Source organism: Macaca thibetana, chromosome 1 (genome assembly GCF_024542745.1).
Source record: "Macaca thibetana thibetana isolate TM-01 chromosome 1, ASM2454274v1, whole genome shotgun sequence".
Taxonomy (NCBI): Eukaryota; Metazoa; Chordata; class Mammalia; order Primates; family Cercopithecidae; genus Macaca; species Macaca thibetana.
In genome coordinates, this window is record NC_065578.1 from 45065293 (window position 1) to 45085270 (window position 19978).

Below are 19978 nucleotides of genomic sequence, written 5' to 3' on the forward strand. Positions count from 1 at the left end.
GGTTTTTGTTTTTGAGACAGGGTCTTGCTCTGTCACCCAGGCTGGAGTGCAGTGGTGCAGCCTTGGCTCACCGCAGCGTTAACTTCCTAGGCTGAAGTGATTCTCCTGCCTCAGCCTCCTGAGTAGCTGGGACTACAGGCGTGGGCCACCATACCTGGCTAATTTTTATTTTTATTTGCTTATTTTAAAACTTTTATTTATTTATTTATTTATTTATTTGAAATGGAGTTTCACTCTTGTTGCCCAAGCTGGAGGCCAATGACGCAATCTTGGCTCACTACAACCTCCGACTCCCGGGTCAAGTGATTCTCCTGCCTCAGTTTCCTGAGTAGCTGGGATTACAGGTGCCTGCCACCACGCCCAGCTAATTTTTAGTATTTTTAGTAGAGATAGTGTTTCACCATGTTGGTCAGGCTGGTCCCAAACTCCTGGCCTCAAGTGATCCACCCGCCTCAGTCTCCCAAAGTGCTGGAATTATAGATGTGAGCCACTGCTCCCAGCTTAATTTTTATTTTTAAACTTTTTGTAGAGATGGGACTTTACAGTGTTTGCCAGTTTGGTCTTAAGCCCCTGGACTCAAGCAATCCTCCTGCCTCGGACTTCAAACTGTCGGGATTACAGTTGTGAGCCACTGCACCTGCCAAACCTCTAAAATTTTAAAAGGCATTTAAAATAAAAAAAATTTTTAGATAAATTGGTTGGTTGATTGGTGTGTTAGTCCATTTTCTGCTGCTATGACAGAATACTCGAAACTGGGTAATTTATAAGGAACCAAGATTTATTTCTTAGAGTTCTAGGGGCTCAGAGGCCCAAGATCAAGGTACCAGCATCTGGTGAGGGCTTTCTTGCTGTTTCCTCACATGGCAGAAAGTGGAAGGGCAGTAGAGAAGAAATCCATTCCTGCAAGCACTTTTTATAGTGACGTTAATCCATTCATGAGAACAGAGCTTTCACGACCTAAACACCTCTCAAAAGGCCCAACCTCCCACCACTGTCGCATTGGGAATTACATTTCCAGCACGTGGATTTTGGGGAACATTCATACCATAGCAGTTGAGGTTACAGAAAGAGCTCTTACTGAATTTGTTGATGGTTAGAATACATGGGAGAATGTTTATGCAAGTTTTTGGTAAGGTGTCATGTATGTCAAGGAGAATGGCATTATTAAACCACCAGTAAAAAGTTGTAAGTACAGGTTTTGTTTTTACTCTTGTACAAAAATTGTCAGAGCTAGTCTTTTTGTTTTTTTCTTTTCCTTTTTTGAAATTGCAGAAATAAATTTTATTTTTAATTTTCAGAGGTTAAAAAAAGTTATGATACTTTAAATTGTTAACAAGACTTAGTTGATATCCAATTAACCTAATACAGCATTCATGTTTTTATTATTTTCTTGAAAAGACTCAAATACACCTGCATTGTGCTCTTTTAAAAACATATTAAGGATACTTGCATTTAACAAGTTTTTTGAGGGAGAACATTGTACAACATTCATGTTTTTCATGATACTGAAAATACTGAATTGTATGTCAATTTAATTTGTCTCTTAGAGGAAATAGTAACATAATTAAAATCACTGGTTCTCTAATCTTTAGTTCTCTCTCCACAAGTAAAACCTATCACTTTTCACAATAAAAAAGCAAAAAATAATATACAGTTAAAAGGAGCTAAACTGAAATTCTTTATCCTCTTTTTCTTTTTTTGAGATGGAGTCTCGCTCCGTTGCCCAGGCTGGAGTGCAGTGGTGTGATCTGGCTCACTGCAAGCTCCGCCTCCCAGGTTCACACCATTCTCCCACCTCAGCCTCCTGAGTAGCTAGGACTACAGGCGCCCCCCCACCATGCCTGGCTAAGTTTTTGTATTTTTAGTAGAGATGGGGTTTCACTGTGTTAGCCAGGATGGTCTTGATCTCCTGACCTCGTGATCTGCCCACCTTGGCCTCCTAAAGTGCTGGGATTACAGGCATGAGCCACCAAGTCCAGCCTGTTTATCCCCATTTCAAAAGATAAATTAATTGTGGGAGATAATAACAATCATCACGGATTTTTTTTTAACCATTTAACTCTGGTTCAAAAGATAAATAATAGTCTATAATCCACCAGTGTATACAAATTTCTTATCACATTTTCCCTTATGTTGTAAAGAAAGGAAAATAGGTTTAATGTTTAAAAGAAGGATTAATTTGACGTTATTACTGAAAGACAATTTTGCTATTATCACAGCCCAAAAAGTACCCACAGGAATCTTTTAGGAAACAGGTTACTGTCCATTTCACAAAATGTGAAATTAGGTGATTGTAAATATACAAGAAAAACAAAACATTTTCTGTCCTTAGTTATATGGCTCCCTCCCGGCCTGAAATTCAGATGAAAAAGATTAAACAACTTTTGCAGATCATATCTATCTATTTTAGCAACTTAATGTAAATGAAAAGCAATCTTCATTTTAAAGTAAATGTCATAGGCCGGGTGTGGTGGCTCACGCCTGTAATTCCAGCACTTTGGGAGTCTGAGGCGGGTGAATCACGAGGTCAGAAGTTCAAGACCAGCCTGGCCAACATGGTGAAATGCTGTCTCTACTAAAAAAACACAAAACAAATTAGTTGGGTGTGGTGGTGGGTGCCTGTAATCCCAGCAACCCGGGAGGCTTAGGCAGGAGAATTGCTTGAACCTGGCAGGTGGAGGTTGCAGTGAGCCGAGATGTTACCACTGCACTCCAGCCCAGGTGACAGTGCAAGACTCCGTCTTTAAAAAAAAAAAAAATCTTAACACCATTTTTGAAACTGCAAATGAAACTCTCATCATATAAGAGAATGCCAACATCAAATTCTTGTATCTTGATGATTATGTACCATAATCAATGAATGCAATTTGAAGCTCTCAAATTATTCATTTTGAATTCAAGTGAAGACCGTTAGGCTACTGCAGTCATTTCCTCATCTGAGTCATTTGATTCATCGTTTAGTTCCAATTCCCCTAAATCTTGGTCTACAATTATAATAGTTTTCCTCTTGCACTTCTTGGAAATTGCGTCAGCGTAGATTTTTCTCATTTTAATGTTTGGCAGTTTCTTCAGATCAAAGTCTCATTCCCTAAATGTTTTCAGATTACTTGCATTTAGAATGTCTGGATTCTCAAGGCCATATCCTTCATACTGCTGTCCCTCCCGCTCCATTGTCTGCTTGATGATGGTGTCCTGGGAACAGTGCCGCCTCCCCTGCCTGTTGCTCAATCTGCTCCAGCTCACTGCTAAATTTATTTAAGTACCTTTCAGTTAGTTCACAGGCATCTTTGTTTGAATATCTTTTTTTGGGGGGGATCAAGATGATTTTGAAACCATTGCAGTTTTTCACCAATAAGATTGAAACACAAGGCCTTTTCATTCTTCAATTTTTCCTTTTTTTCTTGTTTGTGGGCCTTTGTCATAATTTGAACTGCTTTTCTACTATATGGATGAATGACTTTTTTTTTTCCCGTCCTGCACTTTTTCCCTTTGGTGCTTTAGGCATGGTGACGTCCTTGCGGCCACGGAGGAGCTCCGCACCCTAGACCCAGGCAGTCTCACCAACCACAAGAGCAGCAGCTCACATGAGTACCCGGGCCAAATCCCATGTGGGGCCTCCCTTTCTCTTTTTTTTTTTAAGATGAAGTTTTGCCATATTGCCCAGGCTGGTCTCGAACTCCTGGGTTCAAGCCATCTCCCCACCTCAGCTTCCCAAAGGGTGTGAGCCACCATGCCCGGCCAGTACTAGTCTTTTAATTAGGCCATTTTTGTCATGTGTTGCTTTGCACTGGTATATTTATAGTGCTGAGCAAAGATTGAAAAGGAGTGCTACTGGTACATTCTATCATGCAGACAATATAATTATTAGTGCTAATTAGTTGCAATAGAGAACTAGTATTTACTAGACCCTATTCCTAGTTTAACGTATGTTCTCCTTTATTTTCTCAGGAACATTGAGTGAGTTGTCATTCTTCATTTTTGCGATATGTCTTATCTATAGAATGTATAGGGAACAAGGCTGGTTTCAGCATGTGTAGACTGGTGGCCTTAAGAGATAGGAATGTTAAGAAATAGTAGTAGTGTGCAATAAACCATTAATAGTCTTAGAAGGGCTATCCTTAGAAGGGCTTGTGCGGAAGGTCGACTCTTGGCTGGTATCTGGAAACTTGAATGGTAAATAGTTTCCTACAATGATCAAAATTTCCTTGAATGATAAGAATGACTTACTGTGCAAACAATGTGATTTATGCTGAACATTTACCTTCCTTCTGGGAGTCTGAAATTTTGGTATGTAATAGGCAAGAGGGTGCCTGTGTGAGCAGCTCCATTAAAAACTTTGAATGGCTGGGCGCAGTGGCTCACACCTGTAATCCCAGCACTTTGGGAGGCCGAGGTGGGCGGATCATGAGGTCAGGAGATCAAGACCATCCTGGCAAACACGGTGAAACCCCGTCCCTACTAAAAAAAATACAAAAAAATTAGCCAGGCATGGTGGCAGGTGCCTGTAGTCCCAGCTACTCGGGAGGCTGAGGCAGGAGAATGGCGTGAACCCAGGAGGTGGAGCTTGCAGCGAGCCAAGATCGTGCCACTGCACTCCAGCCTGGGTGACAGAGCAAGACTCCGTCTCAAAAAGAAAAAAAAAACAAAACAAAACTTTGAACACTGAGTCTTTGGTGAGCTTTCCCAGTAGACAACATTTCATGGATATAGTTACCAGGCGTTGCTAGAAGAAATAGTGTGTCTTATGTGACTTCACTGGGAGCGAACTCTGAGAAGCTTGTGCTTGGTTTTTTCCAGACTTTGCCTCATGTACCTTTTCCATATGCTGATTATATGCAGGGTCCTGTGAGTACTCCTGGAGGATCATGGAACCTGGGGGTGGTCTTGGTGACCCCTGACACAGTAGTCTTCGAAGGATTTATGAAAATAGTTTAGGGTATAGCCAGAGTAATCAGGCAAGAAAAAGAAATAAAGGGCATTCAAGTAGGAAGAGAGGAGGTCAGATTATCCCTGTTTGCAGATGACATGATTTTATATGTAGAAAACCCCATCATCTTGGCCCAAAAGCTCCTTCAGCTGATAAACAAATTCAGCAAAGTTTCAGGACACCAAATTAACATACAAAAAATCACTAGCGTTCCTATCCACCAACAGCCAAGCTGGGAGCCGAATCAGGAAGGCAGTCCCATTCACGATTACCACAAAAAGAATACAATACCTAGGAATATAGCTAACCAGGGAGGTGCAAGATTGCTACAATGAGAATTACAAAACTCTGCTCAAGGAAATCAGAGAAGACACAAACAAATGAAAAAACATACCATGCTCATGGATAGGAAGACTCAATGTCATTAAAATGGCCATACTGCCGAAGCAGTTTACGGATTCAATGCTATTCCTATCAAACTACCAAGAACATTCTTCACAGAACTAGAAAAAATGATTTTAAAATTCATATGGAACGAAAAAAGAGCTTGAATAGCCAAGGCAGTCCTAGGCAAAGAGAACAAAATTGGGGACCTCACGTTACCCGACTTCAAGCTGTACTGCAGGGCTACAGTAACCAAACAGCATGTTAACTGGTACAAAAGGCACATAGATTGATGGAACTTTATTTCTGGGAGAAATAAAGCTGCACACCTACGACCATGTGATCTGTAACAAAACTGACAAAAACGAGAAATGGGGAAAAGACTCCCTATTCAAGAAGTGATGCTGCGATGACTGGCTAGCCATATGCAGAAGATTAAAACTGGACCCACTCGTTTTTTTGTTTTTTTTTGAGACGGAGTCTCGCTCTGTAGCCCAGGCTAGAGTGCAGTGGTACGATATTGGCTCACTGCAAGCTCTGCCTGCCGGGTTCACGCTATTCTCTTGCCTCAGCCTCCTAAGTAGCTGGGACTACAGGCTCCTGCCACCATGCCCGGCTAATTTTTTGTGTTTTTAATAGAGACGGGGTTTCACCGTGTTGGCCAGGATGGTCTTGATCTCCTGACCTTATGATCCTCCCGCCTCTGCTTCCCAATAAAGCTGGACCCCTTCTTTACACCATATACAAAAATCCACTCAAGATGGATTAAAGACTTAAATGTAAAACCCAAAATTAAAAACCCTGGAGGACAACCTAGGCAATACCATCCTGGACATAGGAATGGGCAAAATGTTCATACAAAGACACCAAAAGCAATCTCAATAAAAGCAAAAATTGGCAAGTGCGATCTAATTAAACTTAAGAGCTACAACAAAAGAAATGATAAGCAGAGTAAACAGACAGTCCATAGAATGGGAGAAAATGTTTGCAAATTGTGCATCTGTCAAAGGTCTAATATCCAGCATCTATAAGGAACTTAAACAAATTTACAAGAGAAAAACAACCCCATTAAAAAGTGGGCAAAGGACATGAACAGACACTTTTCTTTTTTTCTTTTTTCTTTTTTTTTTTTGAGACAGAGTCTCACTCTATCTCCAGGCTGGAGTGCAGTGGCGTGATCTTGGCTCACTGCAACCTCTACCTCCTGGGTTCAAGCTGTTCTCCTGCCTCAGCCTCTTGAGTAGCTGGGACTACAGGCGTGTGCCACCATGCCCAGCTCATTTTTGTATTTTTGGTAGAGACAGGATTTCACCATGTTGGCCGGGATGGTCTCAATCTCTTGACCTTGTGATCCACCCGCCTCGGCCTCCCAAAGTGCTGGAATTACAGGCGTGAGCCACTGCACCCGGCTGAACAGACGCTTTTCAAAAGAAGGCATACATATGGCCAACAAGCATATGAAGAAAAGCTCAATATCACTGAGCATTAGAAAAATACAAATCAAAACCACAGTGAGATACCATCTCACACCAGTCAGAATGGCTCTTGTTAAAAGGTGAAAAAAAACCCAAAAAAACCCAGATGTTACCAAGGTGGCAATGAAAAGGGAACATTTATACACTATTGGGAGTGTAAATTAGTTCAACCATTGTGGAAAGCAGTGTAGGGATTCCTCAGAGAGCTAAAAGCAGAACTGCCATTTTACCCAGCAATCTCTTTACTTGGTGTATACCCAGAGGAATGTAAATTATTCAGCTATAAAGACATGTGCACGTGAATGTTCATTGCAGCACTATTCACAGTAGCAAAGACATGGAATCAGCCTAAATGCATATCAGTGACAGATTGGATAAAGAAAATTTGGTTCATATACACCACGGAATACTATGCAGCCATGAAAAAGAAACAAGATTATTTCTTGTTTAGGACTATGGATGGAGCTGGAGGCTACTATCCTAAGCAAACTAACACAGGAACAGAAAACCAAATACCACATATTCTCACTTACAAATGGGAGTCGAATGATGAGAACTCATGAACACAAAGAAGGGAATAATAAACATTGGGGTCTACTGGAGAGTGGGAGGAGAGAGTGCTGCAGAAAAAATAAGTATCGCTACTAGGCCATTGACATATATAACAGACCTTTACATGTACCCACCCCCCAACCCTGAATCTAAAATGAAAAAAAAAGATTAAAGGTAATCTCTTCAGATTTACATTAATGGTAGGGGTTGAAAGTTGTTTAGTGTGTAATGACTTAAGGTCTTTTCATAGCATCTGAGATAGCCATCGTTTCCTCTGTTACTATTTGTCCTGGAATTGGCATTCTTGCTTTGTACCTTTAGGATGGTGTGATGGTTAATACTGAGTGTCAACTTGATTGGATTGAAGGATGCAAAGTATTGACCCTGGGGTGTGTCTGTGAAGTTCTTGTCAAAGGAGATTAACATTTGAGTCAGTGGGCTGGGAAAGGCAGACCCCCCCTTAATCTGGGTGACCACCATCTAATCAGCTGCTGCCAGCACAGCTAGAGAATATAAAGCAGGCAGAAAAATGTGAAAAGGTTAGACTGGCCTAGCCACCCAGCCTACATTTTTCTCCCATGCTGGATGCTTCCTGCCCTCAAATATTGGACTCCAAGTTCTTCAGTTTGGGACTTGGACTGGCTCTCCTTGCTCCTCAGCTTGCAGACAGCTTATTGTGGGACCTTGTGACCATGTGAGTTAATACTTAAAAAACTCCTCTTTGTATATATGTATCTATCCTATTAGTTCTGTCCCTCTAGGGAATCCTGGCTAATACAGATGGTATTGCTTCTGCCATGTCCCCTTCATGTACTTTATGGTTTGTAAAGGAGATTGAAAGAGCAGCACTCTGTTTTCTTGGCCTGTTAACTCTTTGTATCGGGTCTTATGTTCCTCGTTTTCATTATTTTTATACAGTTAATATTATATGTGTGCCCACTATTTTAAAGTATTATACTGGGGACTGTACGTGATAAAAAAGAATAAGATACATACCTCATAAGCTGCTTCATCTGGGCCTGTTTCTTCTTTTTTTCCTGTACTTTGCCTAAGCTTAGTAAGTCTTCTTCTGCTTTTTTTTTTTTTCATTTTCTGCCTCAGGATTTCCTGACTGATATTTTATATTTGTGAATACAGTTAACAGTTTAGGCACTAACAAACTCTCTTAGAATGTTCATCTTATTTCCCATATTTGCAAAATTGTTTTACCCTATATAATGACATCTTTTGGAGCATATACTGTGGTGTGTGTGTGAGAGAGAGAGAACAGAGAGCAATCACAGTTTGTTACTATGTTTAATGAGAGAGAGAATTTTAGGAAGAATTGTGAGTTAAGATATTCTGTCATTGTTTAACATATGGATTGTATATATAATAAATGGTTTATTAATAATGCAAACTCTGATAGGCTAAACTGAATTTATTGTAGTTCATTTGGTTCTGCGATCCACTTGAAACTAATTTGCAAATTTTCAGCATAAATTGCTTATTACACAGAAACATTTGTCTGTTGCAGGACTTGGGAAATAATCTTGCAAGAATGTTGTAAAGTTAAAGGTAAATTGACCAAGGATAGTACCAATTCTTTGGCAGAGAGATACAAAAGGGGGATAACATCAATATAATTGTAATCTTGAGGATAATATTGTTTAGGTAGACCTTTAAATTGAGGCCATGGCATGTCTGGGCTGTTGGGTCCCTTTCTAAATCTCATCTGGTTTAAGTTAGTAATAAGATATACTATATCCATATGTTGTCTAGATTTTTATTCATTCAGCAGACATATTTCTAGTTCTCATGGGGTATCAGGAATTGTGGTGAATGCAGGAGAAATTCAGATATGATATATAAGACATTGTTCTTGCTCTTAGGGAACTACTTAACTAGTAATCGTATGATTGCCATAATAGAGAACTGTGTGAGGCATGGTTTGATCACAACAGCGGTGATCAGTTCTGGATGTGGGTGGGATTTAAAAGCTTAATAATGATAATGCTTGAGTTGAGTTTTAAAGAATGATTAGAAGTGAACAGGCATATCAGGAGTGTCTGTGAAGGAATAAATTTTTCTAGGGAATGAAGGAAAGCTTCATGGAAGAGGTAGCATTTGAGCTGGACTCTAAAGGATAGGGAAGATTTAGACAGTGAAAGATTGAGCCTGGGGAGGGACTGGGCCTTTCTGGAGTAGAGAACATGCTGTAAAGGTATGGTTGTTTAAAAATCTGTGAAATGACAAGTAGTTTATTTAGGCTGGAGTATGGAGTTTATTTATTCATACTATATGGCAGTCATTGTGCCTAGTGCTGGCTGCATCTTAGTAAACAAAACAGACATGGTCCCTGTCTTCATGGAGCCTCAGGGAAGGAGTGGAATGGTAGCTTGTGAATAGTAGGTTGAGTAGATAGGATTAAATAGTGAAGGAGTTTGAATATTAAGTGGAGGTATTAGGACTTAATTTTTAGGTAGCGAGGAGCACTGGAGGATTATTGAAATGGTTGCAAATGTTTGACTATGGCACTGAAGAGAGAGTAGAGTGAAGGGGATCTTGTTTAGAGGTGATAGCTGGAGTTAAAGGATAGTGTGCCGATATAATAAGTAAGTAGGTCGGTGAGAAGAGAGATCAGTGTCTGTTAAGTGGTCAGAGAATTTTTTTTTTTTTTCTGAGATGGAGTCTCACTTGCCCAGGCTGGAGTGCAGTAGCACGAACTTGGCTCACTGCAAGCTCTGCCTCCCGGGTTCATGCCCTTCTTCTGCCTCAGCCTCCCGAGTAGCTGGGACTACAGGCGGCTGCCACCACGCCGGCTAATTTTTTTGTATTTTTTTTAGTAGAGATGGGGTTTCACTGTGTTAGCCAGGATGGTCTTGATCTCCTGACCTCGTGATCCCCCGCCTCGGCCTCCCAAAGTGCTGGGATTTCAGGCGTGAGCTACTGCGCCCGGCCTAGAGAATATTTTTTGATTGAATGAGGGCTTTTGTGTCTGCTCGTGTTCTTTACTCTCTGGGTACCTTTCTTGCTTTTCTCATCAATTGTCTCTTTCACTTTCTTCCATTTTATTTACCCACCCTTATTCTGTCCCTTTTTCCTAATTGGCTCATTCATGAAATTTGTTTTATTTATTTTTTTTGAGACGGAGTTTCGCTCTTGTTGCTCAGGCTGCAGTCCAGTGTCACAATCTCGACTCACCGTAACTTTCTTCTCCCGGGTTCAAGCAATTCTCCTGCCTCAGCCTCCCGAGTAGCTGGGATTACAGACATGTGCCAACACACCCAACTAATTTTGTATTTTTAGTAGAGATAGGGTTTCTCCATGTTGGTCAGGCTGGTCTCCAACTCCCGACCTCGGATGATTCGCCCATCTTGGCTTCCCAAAGTGCTGGGATTATAGGCATGAGCCACCATGCCCAGCCTATGAAATATATTTTAGATTATTTTCTGGAACTAATTATCTAATAGTTATCTTTTGCTTAGGAAACTCTAATGACTCTTATACTTATTATTACAAAGACTTGATATATCTTAGAGAATGATTCCGTTAACCAAAAAACAAGAATATGGTAGGATAGATCTAGGAGTGAGAAAAAGAGCTTTAAGTTTGAGGTGTCTATATGTTAAACAAATGGTTGACCAGCACAAGCAATTGTGTTTAGAGCTCAGGAAATTTGTGATAGAGATGTAGATTTAAGAGTCAAAGATTCATCAGTATGAAAATGGCAGCTGAAGCTATGAAGGTGGATGAGTTCACTCAAGGAAGAACACGGAAGGATTAAAAGACAAGGACAAACCTTTGGGGGAACCCCTCTTCTCTTATATAGTGGTCTTCTTTAGGACAGAGATCATGTGTCTCTCAATTTAATAAACCATTTTTGACTCCTGTATGCCAGGCACAGAGAAGAATAAAATGTGATCTTTGTGCTTAGCAAGATCCCAGGCTTTTAGGATGAAGAGAGATGTGTAGTCAGCAGTGCAGAGCAAAAGATACCCTAAGGCATGAAGATAAACTGCTCTTGAGTCTTGCATCTTCAATATCTGTCTCATTACTACACTCAGTATGATTGGGTAGTAGCTTTTTTGCTCTTATAAGGAGTGTAATCAATTTGTGGAATGTTTTATATTGCTGTATTTAAAAAGAAACCAACTAGTCCTTTCAACAAATTAGTTGCTTTGTATGTATATTGACTTTGATTTTAATGTTTCTGTAGACTAATAGTATTAAATGGAATAAAAAGGATGTTTGCCACTGTGTTTTAAATGAAAATGCCTGGAGAATTGTGAGTAGGAAGATGTATATTGAAATAAACCATATAATTGCTCTTAATGGGTGATAAGAATTGATTCCCCACCTTCTTTTATTCTTTCGGTAACCTTTAGCAAATATTTATTTAGTACTTCTTACTAGCGTATATGGGCAGTGTTGATTATAGAGGGTTTTTTTTCCCTTGTGGAATTTAGAGCTTCCTGGGGTGTCAGATATTAACAGATTTTCAAAGGAATAAGTTAAAGTCAGCGTTTATGTAATTATATAGCTGTAAATAGCAATGAAAGTTATGTCAGTGCTATCAAAGAACCACATAGTGTTTATACTATAAATAAAATGAATCTGGGTGTTTTGTTAAACTCATATTTCTGTATGAAATTATGGTCCATCTCTGTACAGTGACTTCTGATCTGCATTATTAATACTTCTGACAGTAAAACTTTTTGAGACATTTTATTGTGTATTCTATAGTTTTCAGTTTAGGTTCCTGATTATGAATGCAAATATGAATTGCTATATTGTGCCTATTAAAGAAATTGATGGGGATCTAATCTAGCCTTGTCACTTTGACTGATTGTAGCTCTCATTATCAGCTTATGGTAGCAGTCTGTTAGCTGCATTGTATTGAAGGGCCTCAGCTATTTCCCTTTAGCACAATTGTTGATGTAGATGAGAAGCATGGCTCATTGGCATTTTAGAATATCAATTTCATGGGGAAAAGAATAATATTCTTTAAACATAGGATACACAATCCTCTTTGTGCTTAAAGTGTCATATTAAAAAACTCTTTTAGATTTATACTTGGTATTGTTTTACTTGATACTTGCCTATTTGTATAAATAGTCAGAGAGTAGTTTAACAATAGTCGTATCCTTCCCTTAGAAGTAATGAAGACATTCACTAGTATTTCCATATCAGCTAGCATTGCTTGTAGTAGAGCCAATCTTGAATGGCATATTTACAGCATGATTAGAAATATAATATTTGTGAGGTTATATCCTATGTGCTAAAGACTATGCTGAGTATTTTGAAATGTACGAATTGATTTACTGCTTGTATCAGCCCCATGAAATAGGGATGTTTACTCAATTAATGTATAAGTTGAGGAAATGGATGTTTAAAGAAGTTATGTAACCTGCCCAGGTTCACACAGATGGTTCATGACAGAAGTATGGTTTCAGTCTGAAACTCTCTTATGCAGAGCCAGTGCTCTTAATCCATCTGATGATATGTTTGTCATTGTTTTGTGATCACTTTATCTGGGAAACTTCTGTCTTGATTTCACTTGCACTATTGTTGTTGAGAAACTGTAGGAACACTTTTTCTTCAGTGTTCTTACAACCCCTTTTTTTCATCTAAAACGAGATAGAAAAAAGATGGAATGTTATAGCAAGGTAGATTAAACTGGGCACCCTGTATTTTTATTTGCCAAACCCAGCAACCCTAAACAGGGAGGAACCTCAGAGCAATTGATTCAAGGGACCCGGATGACTTTCAAACTTTGCTGCAAATTGGAATCATCTGGGAGTCATTAAAAAAAAAAAATACTGGGGTGCCTGACTCCCAGTCCCAAATTTAATTGGTATGGAATGTGTCCCAGAGATCAAGATTTTTTTAGAGCTCCCCAGGTTGATTCTCATGTGCATCAAAGTTTGGGAGTCCCTGAAATATGGGAAGCTCAAGGCTTTAAAGGACTTAAAAAAATTTGTGCATGGTAGTTTATTTACCTCTTTCTTAGCAATATTACAAAAATGCTGTTGTAAGTATCAGTGTTCACATATCATTTCATACTGATGTTTATATCTAGGACAGAGACTCTGAAATTGGGTTGCTGTACAAGGCTGCATTCGTATATTTGCTGTACAAGGCTGCATTCATATATTATTTTAATAGGTATTGTTTTTAACAGTTTACTTTCCACCTACAATATCTGAAAGCATTTCTTACATTTCTACATTATTAGATATTAAAACTCATCATTTTTGCCACACTGTATTTCTTTTTAAAATCTTGGCTCAGTGTGGCAGCTCATGCCTGTAATCCCAATGCTTTGGAAGGTAAGGCAGGAGCATTGCTTCAAGTCTACCAAAAATAAAAATAAAAATAAAAACTTATCCAGGCATAGTAGCATGTGCGTGTAGTCGTAAGCTACTGAGGAGGCTGAGGCGGGAGGATTGCTTGAGCTAAGGAGTTCAGGACTGCAGTGAGCTATGATCACACCACTGCACTAGAGCCTAGGTGTTACAAAGCAAGACCGTGTCTCTAAAACCAGAAAAAAACAGTTTCATCCATTTAATACATTTAGTCATCTATTAATAGTCTGAAAATCCCTGTCTTTTTTTTTTTTTTTTTTTTTTTTTTAAGACAGAGTCTCACTCTGTCCCCCAGGCTGGAGTGCAGTGGCATGATCTCCACTTACTGCAACCTTCGCCTCCCAGGTTCAAGTGATTCTCCTGCCTCAGCCTCCAGAATACCTGGGACTACAGGCATGCGCCACCACACCCTGCTAATTTTTGCATTTTTAGAAGAGACGGAGTTGGCCAGGCTGGTCTCGAACTCTTGGCCTCAAGTGATCTGCCTCCCTTGGCCTCCCAAAATGCTGGGATTATTGGTGTGAGCCACTACACCCAGCTGGAAAATCTTTGTCTTAACTGGTGTATTTAGTCCATTTACTTACTTGTGCTTATTGATGTATTTGGATATTTATCTGCTGTCTTATTTGGTACTCTTCGGCCTGCCCTGTTTCCTTTTTTTCCTGTTTTCTTTTGTACTGATAGGTTGTTATTTTTGTTTTTACTCTCCCAACCCCAAGTAGTTTAGAAATTATACAGTGTTCCTTTTCTTTTAGTAAGGTTGACCTACTACTTGCAACATGCACATTGTAGCTTGGGTATTTTTGTTGTTTCCCTATTATATTTAGGTCAAGTATTATTTTATATATTTCTGTTCATAGCATACCCAGTAACTGTTGAGATAATAATTGGTTTTAAGTCGCCAGATATAAAATCATCCATCAAATATTGTTTCTTAGGTGTGTCAGCTATATTAGATCAGTATAGATTTTGCCAAGAAAGACTAAGAGGAGAATCAAATATTTATTTATTTATTTATTTATTTATTTATTTGCAGTTGCAAGATTTAGTAGAGTGAAAACAGAGCTCCCATACAAAGGGAGGGTATCCAAAGAGGGTAGCCGTTGCTGGCTCGAATGCCTGGGTTTATATCCCGATCATTGTCCCTCCTGCTGTGCTCTCAGGCAATATATGATTGGCTATTTCTTTACCTCCTGTTTTTGCCTAATTAGCATTTTAGTGAGCTCTCTTTCCTACCTGATTGGTCGGGTCTGAGCTAAGTTGCAAGCCCCATGTTTAAAGGTAGACGCGGTCACCTTCCCAGCTAGGCTTAGGGATTTTTAGTTGGCCTGGGAAATCCAGCTAGTCCTGTCTCTCAGACCCCCCTCTCGACAGGAAAACCCAAGTGCTGTTGGGGAGGTTGGCTGACGACCTCTCTACGGCTTCCTGCTGAATTGGGGCATAGTAGGGGTTGTGCAGTTGAGATTTCCTTGGGAGGGGTGCCTTCAATGTCATCAACATTGGAGCGTGGGCTAGCATGCTGGTCCAGGGGTCCGCAGTAGATCTTAGTCACGAAGTGCATCTGGGGCTCCATTTGAAGAACCGTTTGTAGTTTACAGCTTCAATTCTGGAAGAGACAAACTTAACAAGGAGGTTAAAGATACAGGGATTGAAATGTATGGCCTGCAGTGCAGGGGATTATTTCTTTGGCACACTTCACAGGCCCTGACTATCTGCTTGATAGTTTTGAAAAGTCCTGGTCCTGTAAATAATGCTTTGGCCATCTGATGGGTGCTATCAATGCCTAAGTGAAAAGTTTGGTGAAGGGTTTTAAGTAATTTCCATTGGTTAGCTGCAGGCAAAATTATTTTTCCTTCTTTGGTGGCTAGCCATCCTGAAGGGAGGAAAGTATGTCCTTGTGAGGTTTCCTATTCTAATTCTCCTGTGAGTACTGGGGCTTGGTTTCCTGGAGGGGGTTATCCCACACTAGGGATCCTTCTATAAGCATTTCTAATGGAGGGTCCCACCTTGTGGCTCTTTGGGCTTCAATATCTGCTTGGTGGTTTTCTTCTACTTATGTTTCCCTTTCCTTTTTTTTTTTTCTGATGACCCGGCAGTATAAGACTGCCACCTCTTTAGGTTTCTGTACCACCAATAATAATCTCCTAATGGCTTCCTGATGTTTGATAGGTGTTCCCTTGGAAGTTAGGAATTCCCTTTCTCTCCATATAGCTGCATGGGCATGGAGGACTAGGTAAGCAGACTTAGAATCTGTATATATATTTACCCTTTTTTCTTCTCCTAATTCTAGTGCCCGAGTGAGCGCTATTAGTTCTGCCAACTGAGCACTAGTTCCTGGAGTGAGGGGATTACTTTCAAGTATTCCGTTATCACTGACTACTGCGTACCCCACTTTGAAGTCCTTTTTCTACAAAGGAACTTCCATCAATATATAAGTTGAGGTCGGGATCAGTCCTCAACTAGGTTTGAGCAATTACTTGTTGACAGTTATGTTCTATCTTTTCTTTATTGTCTGGGAAGAAATGTGGCTGGGTTAAGAGTTGCACAAGTGCGCAGTCACAGCACTGGCCCTTCAAGTAGTAGAGGCTGATATTTAAGTAAACAGTTGTCTGACAGCCACGAGTCTCCTTTAGCAGCGAGTATGCCGTTCACATCATGAGATGTCCCCACAGTAAGATCTCTTCCCTGTATTATTTTAACTGCTTCAGATACTAAGACTGCTACTGCCACCACTACCCGTAAACAATGAGGCCAACCCTTTGCCACTACATCAATTTCCTTACTCGGGTATGCCACGGGTTGCAAGCACGTCCCTCGGACCTGTGTAAGGACTCCTAGAGCTATTCCTGTTTTTTCTGTGACATATAAAGAAAAGTCTTGGCCCATTGACAAGCTTAACACAGGGGCTTGGGTTAGGGCCTTCTTTAGGACCTGGAAAGCCGCTGCTGCTTCATATGTCCATCTTACTAAATGGGTATTGGCTTTCTGAGTTTCCTTAATTAATGTATATAATGGTCTGGCTATTTCGCTGTACCTGGGAATCCATATTCAGCAGAAACCTGTTATGCCAAGGAACCCTCTTAGTTGCTTTAGGGTTTTGGGATGAGGATAAGCCAGTATGGGCTGGATACGTTCCTCACTGAGGGCCCTGGTGCCTTTGGATAATTTTAGCACTAAGTAATTAACCTGCTGTGAGCAGAGCTGAGCCTTTGGTTTGGAAACCTTGTAGCCACAGGTGGCAAGGGAATTTAAGAGCGTTTGGGTGTCTTGATGGCACAAGGTTTCTGAAAGGGCAGCTAAAAGTAAATCATCCACATACCGAAGGACAAGAGTGTCCAGGTATGAGAACTGGCGCAAGTCTTGGGCTAATGCCTGGCCAAATAGATGAGGGCCATCCCTGAACCCTTGGGTAAAACAGTCCAGGGGAGTTGATACATTGGGTTCAAAGGATCTTCAAAGGCAGACAAGAATTGAGAGTCAGGATGTACAGGGATGCAGAAAAAGGCATCCTTAAGGTCCAGGACTGTAAACTACTCTGCTTCCTCTGGTATTTGGGAAAGCAGAGTATAAGGGTTGGATACAGCTGGGTGTAGAGGGACAACAGCCTCATTGAAAATCCTGAGATCTTGCACTTACCTCCACTATCTGTTGGGTTTCTGTACTCCTAAAATTGGACTATTGCAGGGGCTATTGCTTGGTTTTACTAGGCCTTGGGCTTTTAGGTCCTTAACAGTCTTTTGGAGTCCTTGTTGGGCCTCGGGTCTAAGGGGGTACTGCCTTTGTTAGGGAAAGGACGTGGAATCCTCTAGTTTAACTTGAACAGGATGGGCATTTTTGCTTGTCCATATTGTCCTTCTGTTGCCCAGACTTCAGAATTAATTCCTTCTTCAAGCAGGGGACAACAAATGGCTGTTCCTTCTATGTTCAGGTGTATAGTGGCCCCTGCTTTTGCTAGAATGTCTCTAACAAGCGAGTGGGGCTTTCAGGCATAATTAGAAAAGCATGTGAAAAGAGTAAAGTTCCCCAGTCACAGCTTAGTGACTGGGAGAAGTATCTAGTGACTGGCTGTCCTAGGACCCCTCGGATAGTGACAGATCTGGAGAACCCTTATCTGGGATAGGAGAGTAAGACTGAGAAGGCTGCACCAGTGTCCAGGAGACAGTTAACCTCCTGGCCTACAATGGTCAAGCATACCCGGGGCTTGACCCGGGAGGGTGATGGCATGGGCTGGGACTTGCCCTGGGTACCCTCAGTCTTGCTGCTGGATCATCTGGTTAGTGGCTTCTGACTCAGGGGACCTTCATCTCCTGGAACAGTGGGCCTTCCAGTGATTCCCTTGACATAAGGGGCATGGAGAGGGGGCGGCTTATTTCTACTTGGACAGTCTTTTTAAAAGTGTCCTTGTAGACCTTTAAAATAAGTCCTGGAAGCAAGCCCTATTAGGCATTCGATTTGCCCAGTTTTCCCTTTTCCAGAGCCTCCGAAGTCCGCTTGCCTGAGGGTCGTGACTAAAGCTGTGGCCTTTTTTTTTTTTAATCTTGTTTGTCCCATTCCGCCTGCTCCTCCTGATCTCTATTATAAAAAACCAACGTTGCCAAGTTCAGTAGGGTTTCTAAGTTTTGCTCCGGGCCTAAGGTGGACTTTTGAAGTTTTTTTCTAATGTCTGCAGCTGACTGAGTGATAAACTTATTCTTTAAGATTAGTCGGCCTTCAGTAGAGTCAGGTGACAGGGAGGTATGCTTTCTTAATGCCTCCCTTAGTCTCCCCAGAGAGGCAGTAGGATTTTCTTCCCTTTCCTGTGTTATAGTGGACATCATTGAGTAATTCACAGGCTTCTTCCTAGTTTTCCTTAGTCTTTTAGCATGCAAGTTAACAAATGTGTGCGGCACCAATCTCCATGTTCTGATTCTGTGTCCCAATGACGGTCTATACTGGGAACTGCCTGCTGGCCTGTGGGGAATTGTTCTCTTTCCTCTGTTGTCATCCTGTCATTGACCTGACTGAGATACCAGAGATCGCCAAACTCTCGGGCTGCAGTTATGGAGGCACTTCTCTCATGTGGGGTTAGTGTCTGATTTAGTGGTAACATTATATCTCTCCATATCAGATCAAAGGATTGTCCTAACCCTTGTACAACATCAATATTGCCATCAGGGTTATCTGATAATTTACCTAGGTCTATTGTAATTTGCTTTATGTCTGAGAGAGAAAAAGGTACATGCCCTCTGGCTGGGCCGAATTCTCCTCCTCCCACTGCTTGGAGGGGGCATAATTGGGGAATATTGGCACTCTTTGGTTCATTGTTTACACCTTTGTCTATCTCCTTCTGGACCGTTTGGGTTGAAGGGGGGTCCTTATTAGTTGGGGAAGGAGTCTGGGGGACTCTGGGGTAGAGAGGTAGACTCTGAGGGCTTCCTGTAGGGCATAAATCACACTTTTTACATAATTGTGAGTTGTCTTTTAATGAAAAGAAAGTTTGTACATATGGCACTTGACTCCATTTGCCTTCTTTTCTACAAAAGAGGTCTAGCTGTAAGATGGTGTCATAATTTATACTTTGCTCAGGAGGCCAGGTTTCTCCCCGTTAAAGAGGATATTGTGGCCAGGCGGTACTGCAGAAGAATATGTTGTTTCTTTCTGAGCGTCAAATTGGTCCCAATTCTCTAGAGTACATGTTAGGGGTGTTTTTGCCTTGTGGGGGAACGTTTCCTGTCGCTTTGGAGGTCCCTTCATGGTCGCCAAAATGTTATCGGGGGGTCCTTGCTCCCAGAGCTCCCAAGATGTGGCGGGCTGCTTCCAAGATGGCGGCAAGCCTCGTGTTCTGTGACCTGGGGTTTTTGGCATCACGGATTCCAAGGAATGGAATCTTGGGCCATGCGGTGAGTGTTACAGCTTTGTTAGAAACTGGGGGTCACGGAAGAGAACCATGGAACCCAGTAACTAGTGTTCAGCTCGATTAGGACGACCCCGAGCACTTAGCCATGCAGGAACCAGTGGCAAGCCTTTAGCCCTATCGGGAGCGGCATTGGGAGCCTCATCAGATCAGGAGCACAGCGGACACCCTGCCGGATCGGGAGAGATGGAAGTCAGCGGCAGGTCTGCGACGGCGGCAAACAGCAGTGGTGGATGGTGAGCAAAAGCTCAGCTTGAGCCGTAACAAACATGAGCCAGAAGAGTGTGTAGTTGTAAGATTTAACAGAGTGAAAACAGAGCTCCCATACAAAGGGAGGGGACCCAAAGAGGGTAACCTGAGAATCAAATATTTGTGTCTTCATTTAGATTATAATTTATAA

General features: G+C 41.2%; 1 protein-coding gene and 1 pseudogene across 7 annotated transcripts in view; one reads left to right on the top strand and one right to left on the bottom strand.

Annotated features, from left to right (window-relative positions):
- The window catches only part of MAST2 (microtubule associated serine/threonine kinase 2), a 256248-nt gene that overhangs the window by 48702 nt on the left and 187568 nt on the right, over positions 1-19978 (top strand). The gene's annotated exons all lie outside the window — the stretch shown is intronic.
- Positions 2911-3546, bottom strand: LOC126961506 (translation machinery-associated protein 16-like; annotated as a pseudogene).